The 20,293-nt window shown below is 32.7% G+C and overlaps 1 protein-coding gene and 1 long non-coding RNA gene across 3 annotated transcripts in view; both read right to left on the bottom strand.

The window, feature by feature from the left end:
* The window catches only part of Ddr (discoidin domain-containing receptor 2), a 233,873-nt gene that overhangs the window by 46,414 nt on the left and 167,166 nt on the right, over nt 1-20,293 (bottom strand). The gene's annotated exons all lie outside the window — the stretch shown is intronic.
* Nucleotides 18,818-20,152, bottom strand: LOC138141292 (uncharacterized). The gene is made up of 2 exons (XR_011163062.1): nt 19,044-20,152; nt 18,818-18,992 (listed from the first exon to the last, which is right to left on the bottom strand). It is a non-coding gene; the product is annotated as an uncharacterized lncRNA (long non-coding RNA).

Below are 20,293 nucleotides of genomic sequence, written 5' to 3'. Positions count from 1 at the left end.
CTTTAATATCAAAGATATGATTCGGCACACGCACACTTGACTAACGTGATTAATCAAAAAATCAATTTTAATTTTTTCGAAGTATACTCGTTTTTATTTTATGAATACTAATAATAAAAAATAAAAAAAAAACATTTGTTACACAGTCTAGGACTGGTTTACAAATCTATGAGGGGCATGATGACCAACTCAATAGACCGGGACCAATGGCTTAACGTGACTTCCGAATCACGAGACAGAATATAGCCCTTTTTTTTTATTATTTTAAATTTCGCCCTGGGTCGGAATCGAACCCGCGACCCTCGCGTCCCTGAGCCGAAACGGACTCCCTTAGGCTATATTCTAATAATAAAATTTTTTTAATTTTTTATTATTATTTTTTTTGGCAGAATATAGCCTAAGGGAGTCCGTTTCGGATCAGGGACGCGAGGGTCGCGGGTTCGATTCCGACCCAGGGCGAAAAAAAAAGGCTATACTCTATCTCGTGATTCGAAAGTCACGGTCCTGGTTTATTGAGTTGGTCATCACGCCCCTCATAGATTTGTAAACCAGTCCTAGACTGTAACAACATTTTGCAGTTCCAAATTCAGATAATATAACACAGACATATAACACAAAAATTAATAAATATTTAGAGCTCTCCGTTGCTATGAGAAATCTTTGGTGTTTAGAAAAAATTTCGATTTTACCACTAATAATTTCAGCAACGGGAATAGTACCGCAATCTCTTTTTAAAAATTTAAAAATTCTGGATTTAGGAAACACATTAGTAGTTGAAATTCAAAAAGGTATATTATTATACTCATGTCATGTCGTGAGGAAATTCCTTAACATTGACACAGAACATAATACACAACAAAGTCAAAATGCGGAGGCGAGACGCCGGTAATTATTTTGATAAACACTGCACTATTACTTGATAGTAATATCCGTAATAGTGTATGTACTCCGGCAAAATTGCCGTGCCGCCGGGTGGCGGAGGGATAATTTACCACGCGAAAATGGTGGTAGGGGTTTTTCAAATCTAGAAATTCTACAACACAATCAAATTGCTTCACTAAAAAATTATTTTCTCAATAGAGCTCGTGATAACACTTTTTTTAATGCTTTGGTTTCAGCGGATAAAGGTTACACACCTTTAAATTTAAGCGACAATATAATTTCAGATATTGTTGAGCCAAATATACCTGACACTATAGCAAATATAAAACAGAAGTCTTTACATGGAAGATATTTTAAAGAACTAGAACAACCAGAAATTAATATTCAGGCTTCTCATGCATGGCTTAAAAAATCAAATATTCATCCTGAGACTGAGGGTTTTATATTTGCAATACAAGATCGTGTTATAAATACAAGAAATTATAAAAAACACATATGCGGTTTGCAATCGATCATCGATAAATGTAGGATTTGCGGAACTGAAGGAGAAACCATTGAACACATCATTTTTTCTTGCACCGTTTTGGCTCAAAGCGAATATAAGAAACGTCATGATATATTCGCAAAAATTATACACATGAATTTAGCAGTTAAATTCAATTTATTAAAGAATACACAACCACATTATATTTATAAACCAGAAAGTTGTTTGGAAAATGACAATTACAAATTACGTTTTGATCGTACAGTTTTAACTGACATTCATATTCAGCATAACAGACCAGACATTATTATTTTAAATAAACAACAAAAGCAAGCATATCTTTTAGATATAGCTGTTCCAAATTCACATAATATAACACAGACATATAACACAAAAATTAATAAATATTTAGAACTCTCCGTTGCTATGAGAAATCTTTGGTGTTTAGAAAAAATTTCGATTTTACCACTTATAATTTCAGCAACATCTGTGTTATATCGTGTGAATATGGAACAGTTATATCTAAAAGATATGCTTGCTTTTGTTGTTTATTTAAAATAATAATGTCTGGTCTGTTACGTTGAATATGAATGTTAGTTAAAACTTTGCCATCAAAATAATTTGTAATTTTCACTTTCCAAACAACTTTCTGGTTTATAACTATAGAGTGGTTGTGTATTCCTTAACATTGACACAGAACATAAAACACAAAAAAGTCAAAATGTGGAGGCGAGACGCCGGTAATTATGTTGATAAGCACTGCACTATTACTTGATAGTATTATCCGTAATAGTGTATGTACTCCGGCAAAATTGCCGTGCCGCCGGGTGGTGGAGGGTTAAGAAAATAACAAACTGATCTACACTCACCGGTAGAAAAAACGGAACACCATTATTATTTAAAAATCTATCGTGCCGGTGTGTGGTTGCTCTTTTTCGACCAGATCCAGGTCTTCTTGTGTACTGACCAGTCTCTTGAAACCTTCTAACAGCTCTGTGACCACTAGCAAGAGGAGCCTCAATAGCATTAGCTGCATAACGGAAACAACAATAGTCTTCAACCAAAGCTACTGCTCTGGCAATATTTACATCAGCTAGAGGCATTTTTTTACGTTCTGCACTTAAATTCGAAGTTAATAACAATAAAAAATAACAAAAGTTATAAAAATCTAACCAGGTTGCTTGATTATTATAAAATTGGTAAATTTAAGAAAAGAAGATTTTTAAGCAAAAAAATTGTTTTTATGCGAAATTGCTAATAAAATAGCCTATGCTAACGCTTGCTATAATCGCCTTCTGGTCAAAATACATCAAAATAGGTATAATGGCAATAAATTTGTTGTTGTTGACTAATTAGTGTTCCGTTTTTTTGCCGGTGAGTGTATATTGACGATTTCAGAGATACATATTTCATTTTTTTAATTAAATTAAAAATATTCAGTTATAATACCACGAGTAGTCAAAGATTGTCGAATATTTTTGTGGTGGTATCACGAATGGTCATTCGCTTTATGAACACCATGAGTGCGTAGCACGAATGGTGTTCAAAAGCGTAATGACCATAAGTGATACCATCGGAAAAATATTCTACTATCTTTGACTACGAGTTGTATTCAACAGACTATTCAATGAACCAAATCAATGATTAAAATAAAAATTTTCAAAGCTAGTTCGCAAATCTGCGTTACACATGATTTCATTGTTCAGTTAACTTCGTAAGAAAGTAATAATTTCATTGAATAAAAATAATAATCAAGGTTTGTTTAAAATATTCACCTCGACCACTAGTGGAATAGTCAGTTATATTTTCACGAGTGGAATATTCGCTGGAATTTTCTGTTCCTAGGCTACGAAAGTACATGTCTGCTCTTTTATTGGTTAATATTTGAAAAATAACAGGTGAATTGAATAGTCATTGATATACAGGTGATCCAAATTTTTTTTAAAATGCTCTAGCAACTTTATTTCTTGTCCGATTTCATTAAACGATATATCAAATGAAAAGGCGTTTAAGGGACTATGAACTGTCATATAATATTTATTTTTTAAAGAAGCAGTTTTAAGTGGGGTGATATTAAACTTTCTTATTTTAAATTGTGACATATGTTTTTCATTACTTATTTTTAAAGTCACTATTTTTCTAAACATTGCTGTATAAAAATATTATTTGTTTTTTGAAAAGTTATGAAGAAATAAAAATGTTTAATAAATTAATAATTGAGACATTTTAATGAAAAAGCGAATAAAATCAAGTTGCTTTCTACAGCATTTATTACGCAAAGAATTTGACAAGTTGTTAAAATTGTATTTCCTCGTAATCGTGAGTAAAAATGATTACCTTTGAAGAAATGACCGACATGCTACAAGCGTATTTTGAGTGTGAAAAAAGTGCACAGGCCGCTGAATTGTCAAATTCTTTGTGTAACAAATGCTCTAGCTGACAGGTCTCACAAAGCAACTTGATTTTAATCGCTTTTTCATTAAAATGTCATTTTTATTTCTTAATTTTTTTTCAAAAAACAAATAATATTTTTGTACAGCAATGTTTAGAAAAATAGTGATTTTAAAAATATTTAATGAAAAACATATGTCACTATTTAAAATAAGAAAGTTAAATATGCACCCACTTAAACTGCTCGTTAAAAAATAAATATTATATGGCAGTTCATAGTCCCTTAAACGCCTTTTCATTTGATATATCGCTTGTTAAAATCGGACAAGAAATAAAGTTGCTAGAGCATTTAAAAGAAAATTGGAAGAACCCTCTGTATATGTTGATACGTTAAATCCCTGATCTGAAGGTGAAAGTAGTTCAGTAATGAAAGTTTAGACTTTAGGTAACAAGTAAATGACACAATTATTTATTATAAATTATAATTGAAATCAAGAGAAGAGAACAAATGAACAGACCACTCTATCAAAGTAACATGAAAGCGTTTTACGCCCCATTTTTATTCCATTTGCACTGTAGTATATACATAAAAATATTGGGCATAAGCGATAATGAGAGGAGCAATGGAAATGAAAGGAAACGGGTGTTGATATGGATGGAAGCCCGCTTTTCAGCTGTGACGACCGGAAGTTGAAGCGCCGCGACGCGCTCATTATAGCTAATGGTAGAAGCGTGCGCCGGCGAGTTCGCCACTTACTAAAAAGTGTCAGCCGTGTCAGAAAATGTATAACTGCTAGTAATGCATGTAGCACGCACCCAACTGTTAATTTTTGTTATTAATTTGGCTTTTCAACGAGTTAGTTGGAAAAAGTAATGCAACCAAAAAAATAAATACTCCAACAAACTAAATATATTTTCATTAAATTTCATGGTTATCGTTATTAAACTGTTGTCGCTCACAGAATACCCACAGAGCGGGGTTCGAAATTAAAACAAAATCAACATTCGGTACGTATAAATTTTATTTCTGTTCTCAAATCATTCGGGAAGCCACTAGGAATTTGATGTGATAGAACTATTCACCGACGACGCGTCATTATTCAGACCAATAATGACCGATAGGATTAAGTTTTTAGATGAATAGCACTGGAGACTAATTTGAAATCACAAAGGTTGAGACGTTTAGGGCAATAGGTCCAAGAATATAAATGACCATAATTTATTATCGAATAATCCCATTCTGATATATATTGATACTATTCAAATCTTTAACTGCAACTTTTCCATTACTTTTATGCACGGTCGAAAAATCATTATTCTAACTGCGCACGGTAAGTTGTAATTGAAATGGTATCAAATGAAAACAAATTCATTTTACGCACAACTGTATTAGAAAAGTTGGTTTACATCTTAGTTACCATGAACGAAACTTCAATTTTACATCTGGCGAGCGGTAAAGTAACTTTACAGGCCCGGCGGGCTGTAAACCAAAGCAAAAAGCCCGCAAATGGGAAAATAATGTTTGTATAATGCATTTGGATAATTTGTTTATTTATTTTTTATTTTATTTATTTATTTATTTATTTGAGCAGTTGTGCGTAAAACGTTGTACGTACCTGAGGCCGAAAGATCTTTACACCCTTGAACGAATAAAGTTCAAACTTCGTCCGCGAGCGTAAAGTTAATCTTTCGGCCCTCTATACGTAGAAAAAATACATAATTATTAAACCTGATGAGACAACATTTAAAACATGTGATGTTGTGTTTAAAATAAACACAAATAGCCTAAATAAAATACATATGATTAAAATTTAATATTAAAACGTACCTTAGTTTCTACTTACTATTTCGTAAAAAGTATGAAAGACACCATCATCAGATAGATAAAAAAAAGTCTTGGCGGCTATTATTTATACGATATATACAGGTGGAGCTGAAATACATGTGTTAATTTTTACCGAACGAGTCGTTTTGTATGATTAACTAGTCTCTATTTTTTTGTAACCATCAGAATTTAAATTTAAATTATTTAATTTAGTCTATAACAGTGTAACTTTTTTGACAAGGCTTCGTTTCTGTCACAACAGAAAATTTTAGCCCCTACCCATAGGCGGGTATACATTTTGATGACTAATTTAGTCCAAATTTTAAATCAATTTGTAACTCTTTTTGGTAAAAAATTCAAATAGAAAAAACGTTTCATTTAACAAGCTTTGCTACGTGTTAATAAAATTAACACACGCATTTTAAATACACCCCGTATGTAAATTTTTTGATTCGTCAGCAATTTGCTTTTAATGTTTTTTAATTTAATAGATAATAAGTAAGGCCCGGTTTATTCATCTTCAAGTAACTCTATTTGAACGGTAATTACTAATTACCATGGATCTACCAATAGCAGATTCTACTCGTAAATCATAGCAACTACTGGCCAGATAAATTTACTTGAAAGTGAATAAACCGGGCCTAAATCTAATAGTCTTATACTCGTTTTATTTTTTCCCACGATCGTGTTTTTTCACGTACAGCGTTGTTGAGAGATCATGTACGTTGCCTTTTTCTCCAACCCCAACCATCACGTGTCTATGCTCATCTGAATATCGAAAGTTAGCATTTACGGTAAAGTTTGTGGAAAGTATTTTCGGCACTACACTTCAGAACTGACATAAAAAGTTAACATTACAAACATATTAATCAGTTAATCATCCTTCAGTGTAAATTTCAATAATTTTCAACAAATTGCGACCACAATTAAGGGTAGAAATAAACATACATATTTGACAGTGTTTATTGTTTCACGATCTTTTATTTACTGAAAACAAAATGTTTCCTTGGTTGGTCATTATTTATTGAAAAAATATTTGTTATTTAGAATCAATAAAATTAATGGTCAGATTATTAAATTGACCGTTTCAGATAACTCTCCAATGTAAGCTATCAGTACATTTTCAGAAAAAGACGATTTTATTCCTTTTTTATTTCTCCAATCCATAAATTGTTTGTAGGAAAACTCGTACCTGTCCCTGGATTTAGGTGGTAATAGGTTGAGAGAATTGTTTTTTGCGACTTCAAGTACTTCTGATGGTGTACATTCCATATCTATACACGAGTCGCTGTCTATATCGATAATTTTCTGCAAAGCCGCTAACCGTTTCTCTTGCTTCTGAGCGCTCGTTTCAGATAAACAAAATAGCAACATACGTGTAAAGTCAGTAAAATATCCTTTTCTAACATAAACATTTTGGATAAAACGGACAACTACAGCAAAAAAACGTATCTCTGTTGATTAATTGAATCTTGTTGTTTTATAGAATATCATGCATAACATAATTTCATGCACATGAATTTTATAATTAAAAATATAAGCTTTCATTTTACTGACTTGGGGTATTACATGGACTATACGTTGTAACCGTGCGTTATAATACAGTGTGGAATAAAATGATTTACATCTAGTTACCTTTGCATTACCCTTGTAAAAATACGAAATGCCGTTCTACAAAAAAGAAAGCCTAACCTCAAAATATTTATCCAAATTCCAAATGTAATTTATTGCGAAGGGATGATATGAATGCAAAGTTGAGATTGAAATTAAAAAGGAGCTAACAAAAGCAAGTCACAGCTAGTGTTGAAAGTGGCCACCAACGTTTGTTAATTCAATTTAGTAAATTGTAACAATTGTCAATTCGATTGATGACATTTAATGACAGAACTAACAGTTCGGCACTTCGAAAAAAAAAGTAGAGCGATACAGGAAAATTTACATGTGCAAAAATTCCAAAGGTAACTAGATGTAAATCATTTTATTCCACGCTGTATTTTTGACAGATGAATGAAATTGTCAACTTTCATGCCTACTCAATTGTCTGAAATTGACATCTTTCTTATAGTGTCGTAGGAAAATAAGTTTACAAATAGATGTGGCTTTCAATACCTCACTAATTCATTTTCTTAATGAATTAGTTCTTCAAATCCTTATTAAAGCTCGCTTTAAAAGGAACTTAATGCAATTCTTGCAGTGAAATGAGTATCCAATCATGTTGGATTTGAAACGTGCCATTGTTTCAGCGCATTTCCCTCTTGTGTAAACAGATGTCTGCAGACTAATCCGAAAAGTAGAGAGTGGAGGAAAAGACGCGGTTGTCTTCAGAAAATTACATTGCAGTTAAGTTTGTGTTTCCCGGGCACATATCCGGCCTTGATTAAATCAAATTATTATGTAAAAACCACCATTCAGTTTAGAAGTAAAAAAGTGAGAAAGTGGAGTAAGGTAGGTACAATTGGTATTCGGTACGGTCGCTGTTAAACCAAGTTACTAATTTCAGCGGTAATTACCATTCTACTTCATTTAACATTCCGAGTTTAACTGGAAAGCAATCTAAACTATCATCAAAAATAAATTTGAGAAAAAAATTCGAGTACTTTTAGCGATAATAAAATACGAACGACAAAAAATTACAGTATCAAAGCCCTACTAGAGCCCGGTTCATTTATATCTAAAATTGGATCTTTGTCAAGGCCGCATTTAGATTAAGGAATGAACGTATATGATGATATCCTTCACACAAAAACATAATTCTAAAGGCAAAATAACGTGTACTGGAAATTCTTCTGTTAATTCTGAGTATTGTATTAATAAACGTTTGTGGAACGTAAAATTGTTATTTGAGGTGCGAAGACCTGAATAATTATTACGTGACTTTGTTAAGAAAGTTTTGTTTAAAAGTGTGAAGAAAGTTTTAATTAAGAATCCAAAATAAAATCCCAACACAAAGCCAATGTTGTCTCAGCTGGCAGGTTTATTTATGTTCGTTCATTTTGCTTGTGATGGCCACGCACCATTTACCTGTTCCGTCTTTCATCCTCACTTTATTTTGTTGGTCAAAGTAACCAAGCGCGGATTTGAAAATTAAAATATATTTAGTTTAAATGTATTTTGGAACAACAAAAATTTGATGATTTGACCAAAAAAAAAACTTTATAAATTTCTTTTAGAGCGTATTATACAGGCTTATTCACGTAAGGTGACGAGCCTGACCAGGTAAAAATGCAACCCAAACTACAATTTATCTCGATCCCTGGTACATTACCATAATGCATTAATCTAGATTAGATTAGATAGCTTTTAACGTCAGCCTAATCAATGTCAAGTTCTGACAGAAAAATGCCTATCTCAATAAAATATGACTTAATAACAATAATAAGCAATTAAAATCACAAAAGTAATAAGCAACGGGAATAGTACCGCAATCTCTTTTTAAAAATTTAAAAATTCTGGATTTAGATAACACATTGGTAGTTGAAATTCAAAAAGGTATATTAATTATACTCATGTCACATCGTGAGGAAGTTCCTTAACATTGACACAGAACATAATACACAACAAAGTCAAAATGCGGAGGCAAGACGCCGGTAATTATGTTGATAAGCACTGCACTATTACTTGATAGTAATATCCGTAATAGTGTATGTACTCCGGCAAAATTGCCGTGCCGCCGGGTGGAGGTGGGATATTTAGAGCAAGTAGGATCATGTCGGTTCTGTCATCATTCGAAACCATTTTCAAATATTAAATAATTATGTATGAACAACGAAAAATGGAATGATAGATATATGTACTTACCTTTCAAACTAATATCTAGAATACGTACTTGGATTCCCTAATTTAAGTTTTAAATACCAAATCACAATGAATGCTTTGTAAAATGTATTTTGGGTTGCATTTTTACCTGGTCAGGTTCGTCATTTTACGTGAATAACCCTATGTAATAAATGATCTTGTAAAATGTTCATAAAACTTAAAATTCTAACAAGACAATTCTTACAAGATAAATGTAAAATTATTGCTTCAATAGACTACGGCGGAATGGAGAAGTTCTATATGTTGATGAATGCAACAAATTTTTCATTCTTTATCAATTAGGTAGGTATGTACATTAAAACGACAAACGTTAGTGAGTCTATTTCTCCTTAAAACAGGGTCAGCGTATGGATTTCTATGGAACTAACTCTCCACCATTTTCTTTATCTGTTACTGTTATATGCAGTCAAACCTCCCGTAACGGACACTTCTGAATAGTGAACGCACCACTCCACTCGTGTAAAAGCGTAAGATTTAAACAGCTGATCCGTGATCCGTTATCCGTATAGTACATTCAACGCCAACTTCGAAGTCAAAATTTAAAAAACACCTGTTATTATGTAATATTAGGTGAACCAAAATGATTGTGGATAAATATGAAAATATGGCAATTCTGTACGAAAAGTTATGTGGCATTTGTATGACATTTCATATGCGTGCATTTGATTTTTTTATACCATTGCACAGTTGCCACAAAATTTTTTGTACCTACGTAGTTGGCATATTTATTTATCCACAGTCATTTTGCATCACCCACTACATCTTTAAATCTCTGTATTGTCTGCTCTAAATAATTTCTTCACACTAGGAGTATATTTGTGCCAATGTTCTGGTTGTGAATGTCCATTTCAAGGTAGATTTTCGGTGGTTATGGAAGTTCACGTAAAAAAGTAAACCACCAATAGGACTCGTTAAAATTAACATTTTTTTTTATTTATCACTTTTTCCACAAATTCTTCGAAACAGACAGATAAAACAAAACAAAACCCTAAAATTCATACCCGCTAATGTGCTTGCACATTCATTGAAAACGAAGCATGAAAAAAACATTACTCGATTAAAATACTCGAATGGAAAACCGTAAAACTCATAGTATTAACACACCGGTCGTTCTCTCTTCAAAAAATTGTAAAGTTTTTATTGCACAAAAACATATTCACTCACTCTTTCGTTTCAATTGATGATTAACGATAATCCCATGAGCGGTGTGTCAAATTAAGGGTTAGAAAAATGTACAAAAGATTATTCGACTAAAAAAAGATCAATATGTGAAAATAGTTATTTTTATATAAAGTGCGTGAAGTGAGTATTTTTTGTGCATGAAAAGGTCTTTTACGCCGAGACGCAGGTCGAGGCAGTAAAAGGCTTTCAATGCACAAAAAACATCTTCACGCACGAAATATAAACAATATTTTTTCAATACATAATTGCTTTCAAAACTAAATTTTAAAATTCAAATTTTTGAAGTTACCATGTTGCTAGGTAACTAATAGAAAACAGTGTGTGAAGTGAAAAACAGTAAAGCTTATATGTGTGAAATCGCATTTCACACACTGTTATGTATTGTTTCTATAGTTTCAATCTTACAACAGTGTAAAAAAAATGTATGTAAGAAAATGACTCACTTCACGCATAGATAACTGTGCGTGAATAGATACTAATTTTTTTAATCAATTATAGAAAAATGTTTATTTTAAAGAGTTCTATTTATTACATTGACTTCCATAAGACCTGGTATGGTTTAAACTTAGTAAGACATGTTATGGTCACCCTAATTATCAAACTTCGTAAGATTTTGGTTTCATCTGTGATAGAAAAAGGTCTCTATGTCTTTACTGTCATAATATGAAAAAAAAAAAGGAAACCTCTTAATTCCATTCCGTCTATACGCAGTTGAATACCTTGTAATTCTCCTCGTAGCTCCTCTATGTTATGAGAATAAATAATTCCCCTAACTAAAACTCCATGTTTTTTAACCTAAAATTTTGTTACGATCGGCGAGAGACACGTGACAAAATCCATTTGATTTGGTGTAATTTTTAAACATTAGGTAATTGTCTTAAATGATTGACTAAAAGAAAAGAAGTAAAACATTTCTTCAATGTCGTTTAATAAATATGTGATGCAAACAATACCCTATTTAATTTAATTATTTCAAACATGATCCTGAATTCACTTTCAGAATGTCTCATGCCGAAAAAAAAAAATTTTGGAAATGGCATTCCAACAAATGAATTCATTTTAGAGGAGTCTGCTACCGGCATCGACACCGGTGCAGTCAACACTGATTGAGACATAACAGTGTACACCAACCACTGTGAATACTCTTCCTACTGAGGATGTCATCTGAGTCCAGGAGATAATGCGTTTTCTTCAAAAACACAGTAGATTAACAAAATATAGAGGAACTAGTTCCTTTTGTTTCCGTTACTGTCTCTTTGAAAAATAATATTCATCGCTCTGATGAAACATTAGAAAGTGAACCAACGTTGGACATGAAATTGAAAGTGAAAAAGAAGACATGTAATGCAGAGTTCCTGGAAAAGGGAGGAATATAAAAGAATCGTAAAACCGGAAATAAATACACTCACCGGCACAAAAAACGACTCATTATGATTTCTTTAATAACTGATCTTGAAATTATATTTGTGCTTATTTTTTTTATTATAGTTAAATTGGGATATTTTCAATGATCGGGAGTGCTATGGTCACCATGGCAACCGAATTGTTTTGTTTAAATAAATAATTAGAAAATTTGCGTTTTTCCACGGTGTGTTTTTGTCGGTTGATTTACGTGTTAAAAGATTTAATATGCCAATACGAGATACTAATTTAAAATGCTGTTCAAATTTTGACAATTTTTCATAACATAACATTTTTTCTGGAAAATTACTTTTATTTTTTTTCATTAAAATTTTATTTGCTGTGTTTAATGTTTTGTTTGTCGGATATTCTTTGACAAAGAATAACATAAATAACACTTATCAAACATGATATCAAAAAATTTTTCTAAGACAATGAATTACTTAATTATATTAATAAAATTCAAAGTGAGTCGTTTTTTGTGCCGGTCAGTGTATTACGGAAAAAAAACTAGTAATGGAAATATGATCTTTTCAAAAGAGTGCAATCTATAAAAATTAAATGTGTGTGTAAAAAGTCAGAAGTTAATAATAAGGTTCGTGTATTTCAAAAGAATTTTGAAAAAGGACACACCCAAATGGAAGCCGATTCAATGCATTCATGTACGTATGAGAAATCAAAATATGTGTAAACGTTTCTGGTCATTACGTTAAAATTTGCACAAAAGCTAGAAAAACTCCGAAATCCTACATAGTTGAGCTGAATCATATGTACTTCTATTTAAACTACAGTAAAATTCAACCAGTAAATTCTAGATTTCGGAGTTACCAGGTTTGATAACACAGGTCAACAATGAAAAACCTGTCTCAAAATCAAAAAGTAAATATGATGGACTTTTGGATGCTGATGACGACGAAAATATTTAAAAAATTCCAGCACGTCCAGTTTTCAAAGAAAAAAAAAAGAATGTGTCGTAAAGACGCACGATAGAAGTGAAACTTTTGTATTACAGGGAAACATTGTAATTATTCATCAATCACTTTTAAATAGCATGTTCACAACAATATTGTATATTTTAATGAAGAAAATAAATTATAAACAACAATAACACTAAACAATATCGAAATGCGTAACTCATTGTTCATTTTTAAGCCTCCAAATTAAAGAGAGGACATTATCGATAAATGCCGTGAGTGTGACAAAGACAGAAGTATACACAATTTAAAGGGATGTTTGTATCGTGTCAAACAGATTAACTTACATTTAAGTGAGAGACACTGCTCCCACTCGACCTGATAGTGTTTACCCCCACCACTTTTCGTCACACAAAAAGGTTGCCGATCAGAATTTCAAGACCCTCCCATAAAAAGTTTCACTTCAAAAATTTTTTGTTTGTCGTTTATTTGACTCTGGTACAAGGTGAGAGTCGACTTTTTGGACGTTAAAACTGAGCTAGAACAAAAATTTTGCATCTATCCTCACTACTCAAGTTTTTTGACTAAAAAAATGTTTTTTATTGTCGATGGTGTTTGTACAAAGAAACTTTGTCGAAATAAATATTTAGAAAAAAATTTGAAATGTCGACAAAAGACCCTATAAATTTATCTCAATGTTCAAGAAACAACAAAGAAATATAACGGAGTTTGTGCAAAAGTATACCCTTATTCATTTTCTTAAGATTATTGCCGATTTTAAATCAAAATTTATTTAGGTGTATGTCGTATTTTAACATTTTTTCGAAAACACACTTACGTGATAAAGAATAGTTCATATCTGAAATCAGCATCCTAAATAGTATATTAAAGAACGAGTTTTATAAAGGTTGATTTGGCGCACGAGTCCCAGGTGTAGAAAACGACCCGTAGGGGAGTTTTCTATGGGACGAGTGCGCCAATACCCTTATAAAACCAGTTTTTTTATGTAATTTTTTAGAATGTGCACCCTTGTTTTAATTTTTAAATAAGAAAAATAAATTTTTAAATTCTAGGGAATTTCGTATTAATTGGTAATTCAAGGTAACGGATGCAACTGCATCTGCAACAGATGTTAAAAAGTAGAGTTTGAACATTAATATTATAAGTTTTTTGGTATAATACACTTAAATATTGATAAAAATTTCATTAAAGTACAGTGTACTTTTATAAAGCCATAAACGACTCCTACTGACTGACGTTTATGGACGTATTATAAACGCAAATTCTAAAAAAAAACTTAAAAATCTTATTAAAAGCAAAACAGGTTTTTATAAATCAAATTTTGCAGGCCTGTGTAATTAAGGTGACAATACAGGCTGTTTGATAAAAAACGCCTCAACCCATAACTTTTTTATTTATTATCCGATTTCAATGAACAAAAAAACCGAAGATGCGCTACGAAGTAGGCATAAAATAAGAATTTTTGGCGTTATTTTCAGTAACTTACGATAGTCAACTTTTTTTTTTTAAATGGACACGTAGTTTTTTAGGCTCAGTCTGATAAAGTTTTTTTTTCTGAATCTAACGATGTATTAAAAGTTATCGTTTGGTCCCTAGCTGACTGAAAAAAAAAACAATTTTTAATTGTGGTTCAGTTTATTATGAAATTTTCAAGTGTGCCGTGAAAAACAATTGGAACACAAATAGCAACAAATGTTAAGTGTGAGTTTGAAAATTTTCAGGTGCAATCTTGAAGAGTTTTATTATTATTTTCTTGGAAAACATAAGTAATAATAATAATAATAATAATTTTTTCTATTAACTTTTTGTTTTTGACTAATTACGATTTTTATTACACTCGAACATAAAATAATAGTCAAATGACTGCTATCCTGCATGACTGACAATGTTATTTTATACTTATTTATACTTACATAAAAAAAGGTTAAAAAAGCAGATTAAAACTTCTAAGCTGACGTTTAGATGACATTTATCGTACTTTGTATTCCGATTGTTTTTCACGGCACTCTTAAAAATTTTATATTAAGCTGAACCACAAAAAAATGTTTTATTTTTTTTCAGTTAGCTATGAACCAAATGATAACTTTCAATACGTCATTAGATCCAGAAAAAAAAAACCTTACCAGACCAAGCCTAAAAAACTACATGTGTCCATTTAAAAAAAAAAGTTGACTATCGTTAGCTATTAAAGATAACGCCAAAAAAAAACATTTTATGGCTGTTTTGTAGCGCTTGAAAAACCATATCTTTGATTTTTTTATTCATTGAAATCGGGTAACGAATAACAAAGTTATGGGTTGAGGCGTTTTTCATCAAACAGCCTGTATACAGGATGGAACAAAAGTATCAAATATTGGCTGTAACTTTTTAATTTGACAATTTATGAAAAATTGTTTAATATAAAAGTTGATTGGTGTATTATCCTGCATCATCTGGTCTTTCTAGTTTGTTCCTATCTTCTTTTGTTTCGCTGCTAAGGCAACCAACTTTGGTTTTTTAAATAGCACCCATACATTTTTTGTGTGATTTTTAAACAAGCGTATCTTTCTGTATTCATAAATACAGTCTTTCCATTATGGGGAAAAAGAATAAAAAAAAAAAAAAAAACAAAGGTGATAATCAGAGACCGGCGAAAAATGGTCAAACGCTAGCGAATAACTCCCACCACAATACCATTGCCATCTCGAACTCCAGGCCTTAAGCCAGACAGCGTGTGACGTCACGAGGAAGGCCAAACGTCAAAATTTGACATTTGTTTACATTTTCAGAAAGTATCAAATACGGTGTTTTAATCATTCTTATGGAAAATTGTGAGATAAGCAAGTGTATATAATAGTTTCAGTTGATACCAAAACCAAATTTGAAAATAACTTACTAAATAATCCTAAGGCATTTTATGGACATCTGCGTAAACATCTTTCCTCCAGAGTCAGTGTCCCAATCGTTCGTAATCTTAGCGGAATTTTGTGTGGTAGCAGCCTCGAAACTGCAAACGTTCTGGCAGGGGTTTTTGCATCAATGTTTAACACCAGTTCAAACAATAACATACCCACATTTATTCATCCTTATGTCACACACTCCGACACTTTGTCCAATGTCTCATTTACAGAAGAAATAATTTTAAATGAAGTCAACAATTTACCTGTGAACTCTGCGCCTGGCCCTGATGGTCTCACTTCTAAAACTATTAAGTTATGCTCCCAAAATTTGATTGGCCCTCTATGCAAAATCTTTCAAACATCGTTAACAAGTGGCAAATTGCCCACACAATGGCTTGAAGCCGTTGTAACGCCAATATTCAAAAAGGGAGATAAGTGCAAGGCAGAAAACTACCGGCCCATTAGTCTAACATCTAGCACGTGCAAACTATTTGAGAAAGTGCTAGTTAGACAATTACTCGAATTTCTACGAAATAAAAACGTTGTACCAATAAACCAACACGGGTTTATTCCTGGCCGTTCTGCCATAACAAACTTGCTTACCTCGTGTAACCAGTGGACCAAACTGCTAGACACAGGAAAAACCGTTGACATTGTCTACTTAGACTTTAGCAAAGCATTTGACAGAGTGCCACACTCTTTACTCCTACATAAACTCGAAAGATGTGGCATCAATGGACATGTCTTAAACTGGATTGCGGCATTTCTGTCCTCTAGAACGTTTGCTGTTAAAGTGGGTTCTGTGCTCTCAGACAAGAAACTCGTTATAAGTGGCGTGCCGCAGGGCTCGGTGCTTGGTCCGCTATTGTTCACTCTCTACACATCTGACTTGCTTGCCAGATTACAATGTCCTTTTGCAGCTTACGCAGATGACGTAAAAATCTTTAGTTCATCCAATGAATGTAGACATATTAACAAGCTACAAATTGATTTAAATTTTGTGACTGAGTGGAGTGATCAGTGGTGTTTACCCTTGAATCCGGACAAATGTTCCGTCATGTATCTTGGTTTCAACAATAAAAAAAATATATATCAACTTGGAAACCGAGATATTACTGTAGTTGAAAATCAAAATGATCTGGGCGTTCTTGTTAATAACAAGTTGAATTGGGGCAACCAGAGCGCCAAAGCCGCTAGAAGGGCTTCTGGGGTTTTTCATTCAATCAAAAGAGCTTTCTTTAAACCAAGTCCTGAATTATGCTCAAGGTTATTTAAAATGTACATTAGGCCCCACTTAGAGTATGCAATATCGGTTTGGAGACCCTATCATGTGAAGGATATACATATGCTTAACCGAGTACAACATGCAGTGACAAGATGGCCGACAGGCTTTAAACATAAGCCCTACAGAGAGAGGTTAAATATTCTACAATTGCCTGAATTAGAAGTCAGATATGATAGAGCAGATATGATCCAGATATATAGATTAACCCACAATATATGGCCAGGTGACACCTCGGAGTTCATAGACATGCAAACGGACCCCCGACTACGAGGACACCAATACAAGCTTAAGAAAGAGAAATTTAGGACATCTTCTCGACAATATTTCCTAACAAACCGCGCATTTGAAACCTGGAACAAATTAGATAGCACAGTCGTTAACAGCGCTAATGTCTGTGCTTTTAAGAAGCAATATGACAAAATGCAGTAATAAACACAATTGTCCAATATACGGAATTATACAACCATTAAGTTGCTAAATAGGTTTGCCTCAGCAACTATTTAAATGAATAATAATAATAATAATAATAATAATTTACTGTTCATAGGACAACGCAAGAGACGTTGAAACCTGGGAAGTATTTTTATACCCTATCAACATTTTCGTGATTACAAGTCGTTGTAAGGGCAATTTAGTTGAAACTATATTTGCTACACATATAATTAAGACGTAAGAAGCATTTGTTGTGATTTGATGTTATTTAAATGATTCACAAAGTAAAAATTACGCAAAAACAATAAATACACAAACTTAACCTCACTTGTAAATGACAATTTTCACGTTATTAATGGCATTTTACTCCACAACGCAGTAATTGTAAAACCTAAACACATCGTTCTACTAAAAAAAAGAGTGCTAACCAAAAATTTTACTGTTTCTATTAAATTCTGGAGGTTTAATGCGTTTTTCGATGAAGCCTTTACTGTGACGTCACGATCAAAAACAATTGCTGCCTTAAGGCTTTGTGTTCTAGATGGCAATGACAATACCCTCAGTGTCGGCGCGCTCTATTAGTGGAGTAAAATCGGACTGCAATTATGAATTAGTGATTCAAAGGTATAACTAAATGAGAGACATCCTATCTTGTAGAGGACATTTTGGGGCATAAGGAATGGTCATCTACAACTTTTTTTAATAGGACCAAACTTTGAAAACGGCTTTTATAACTACGTAGTTGAGGTGTAGTCCGAAAAACTACGTTTTTCGTAACATTTAACGCTGTGCTAATTCAACTACTGAAGCTACAGGGTTATTATAAATGTTTGTAGTCAACGAGCCCATGAAAACAAATGAAATTTTTTCTTTTGCCGTTCCATAGTTCAATACGAAAATGATACGAAGTAGATTATTATTCTTGACATTAGGAGGTTATGTTTACCTTCAAAAAATTCTTCGAATTATTAACCACAACAGTGAAGATTCGTTTAAAGAGATTGTTCCAACGTTTTAATATCGTGAGTAACAGTGACTAAAATCCATCAAGACGGGATTTGTTATCAAAGTGAATTTTAAAGTTCATATGGTTCAATCCATCTCATACGGATAATAAAATTTAATTTTCTCTATTTCAGTTTTGTAAACTTATCCACTGGTGTTTAACCATAGGTGTGTAGAACTGAATTGTTGCTGTTAAATTATTCAATGGGTACTGAATCATTTTTGTTTTAAAAGTTTCGAGGAAACAATGTTAAGTACCACAAGATTCCAAAACTGTTGATGGAAAATGAGAGAATGAAATCATTGTAAATAGACATTTTATTTATGTGTTATATGGCAACAAATTAAAGCTATTTAACTGTCCAGCAAGGTTTTATTGTTGTTAATGTGCATTAAATGATTTCCAATGTTATAATGTGGAGGAGCAGGATACACAAGATGGGCGACGTCAGACAGGTGCATGTGTTGATCCAATCTGGAATAGTTGTTAATGAAATCAGCAACAAATATGGAAGAGGAGGTATACTTATTAGTTCTAACGTCTCCCTGAGTACAATCAGGTTATGAACTTACAGCAGGACCACAAGGGCGTAGTAAAGGGGGAGGCCAGGTGGGCCCGGCCCACCCCAGAATCCTTCTGGCCCACTCCAGAATAAAAGTAAAACACATTAAAAACAAGATACATCTGCAATATCTATCTATCATCTGTCTGGTTTAAAGTCTGGCCCACCCCAGCAAAAAATCATTGCTACGCCCTTGCAGGACCATGCCTTGTTGGAAAAGAATGACAAATCCAAAATTCTGTTATCATTTAGGTTGTTTAAAAACCAGCTGCAATATGCAACACGACGTGGATAATCTGCTGGTTTCAGTTCTTGAAACAATGACATTTTATAAGGGTGCAAATTTAATCTTTTCTTCACAATTTTCTGACATGTGCTCAGTGCTACACCTGACTGTGCTGACAGCAATGATGTTCTGGGGTTTTGTTCCATTCTCTCTCTCAAAACTTCACCAACTTGAAGCCTTCTCGATGACTTTTCCTTTGAAGCATCTCTAGTTTTGTCTATTCACAATCCATCGAATGTGGGTCATTAAAGATTGTTCCTCTATCTCTAAATTAGGAAACTTTGCGAGATATTGATCCTTACATGATTGCATTCTGTTTTCATTTTGTACACCATTTTAATAAAATGAAATAATAATGAAAATAGTCTGTTCCACGGTGTACCCCATTGCAATCCTAAAAATCCTTTTTATCCTAAAAAAATGTGTTTAGGAGAAACTGATAATTAGAAGAGAGAATTTGGAAGAGAACAGTTAACCTGAAAATAAATTTACTTGAAACTTACAGAATTTTACTAACCTAACCTTGATCACTGTTGTATACTCATCGTCGTCGTCTGTGGTCTTAACACTCTTAACTTTTACTAAAGACTTATTTTGATTCAAAGGAAAAAAATGGGGTAATCAAGTGATTTGACATTAACAGCGACTTTTACCGTTTCAGTTGGTCTGACTTGGTCAGGAGCTCACTCATACCAATATTCCACTAGATACAGTGCAGAATCGAAACAAGGCGGCACAAATTCATGGCCTACTTGGACTACAAACATTTATAATAACCCTGTATAATTTTGATTTTCTGTATATTTATACTAAAAAGTAGAGCGCTTCCAACAGTGAATTGAAAATTTCGCAAATATCGATAGTTTTGAAAAAAATAATTAATGAATTTCGATTAATCAAAAATGCGCATCGTAAACTTCACTCTGC

This window comes from Tenebrio molitor, chromosome 1 (genome assembly GCF_963966145.1).
Source record: "Tenebrio molitor chromosome 1, icTenMoli1.1, whole genome shotgun sequence".
Taxonomy (NCBI): Eukaryota; Metazoa; Arthropoda; class Insecta; order Coleoptera; family Tenebrionidae; genus Tenebrio; species Tenebrio molitor.
This window is presented reverse-complemented; position numbering and strand designations above follow the sequence as displayed.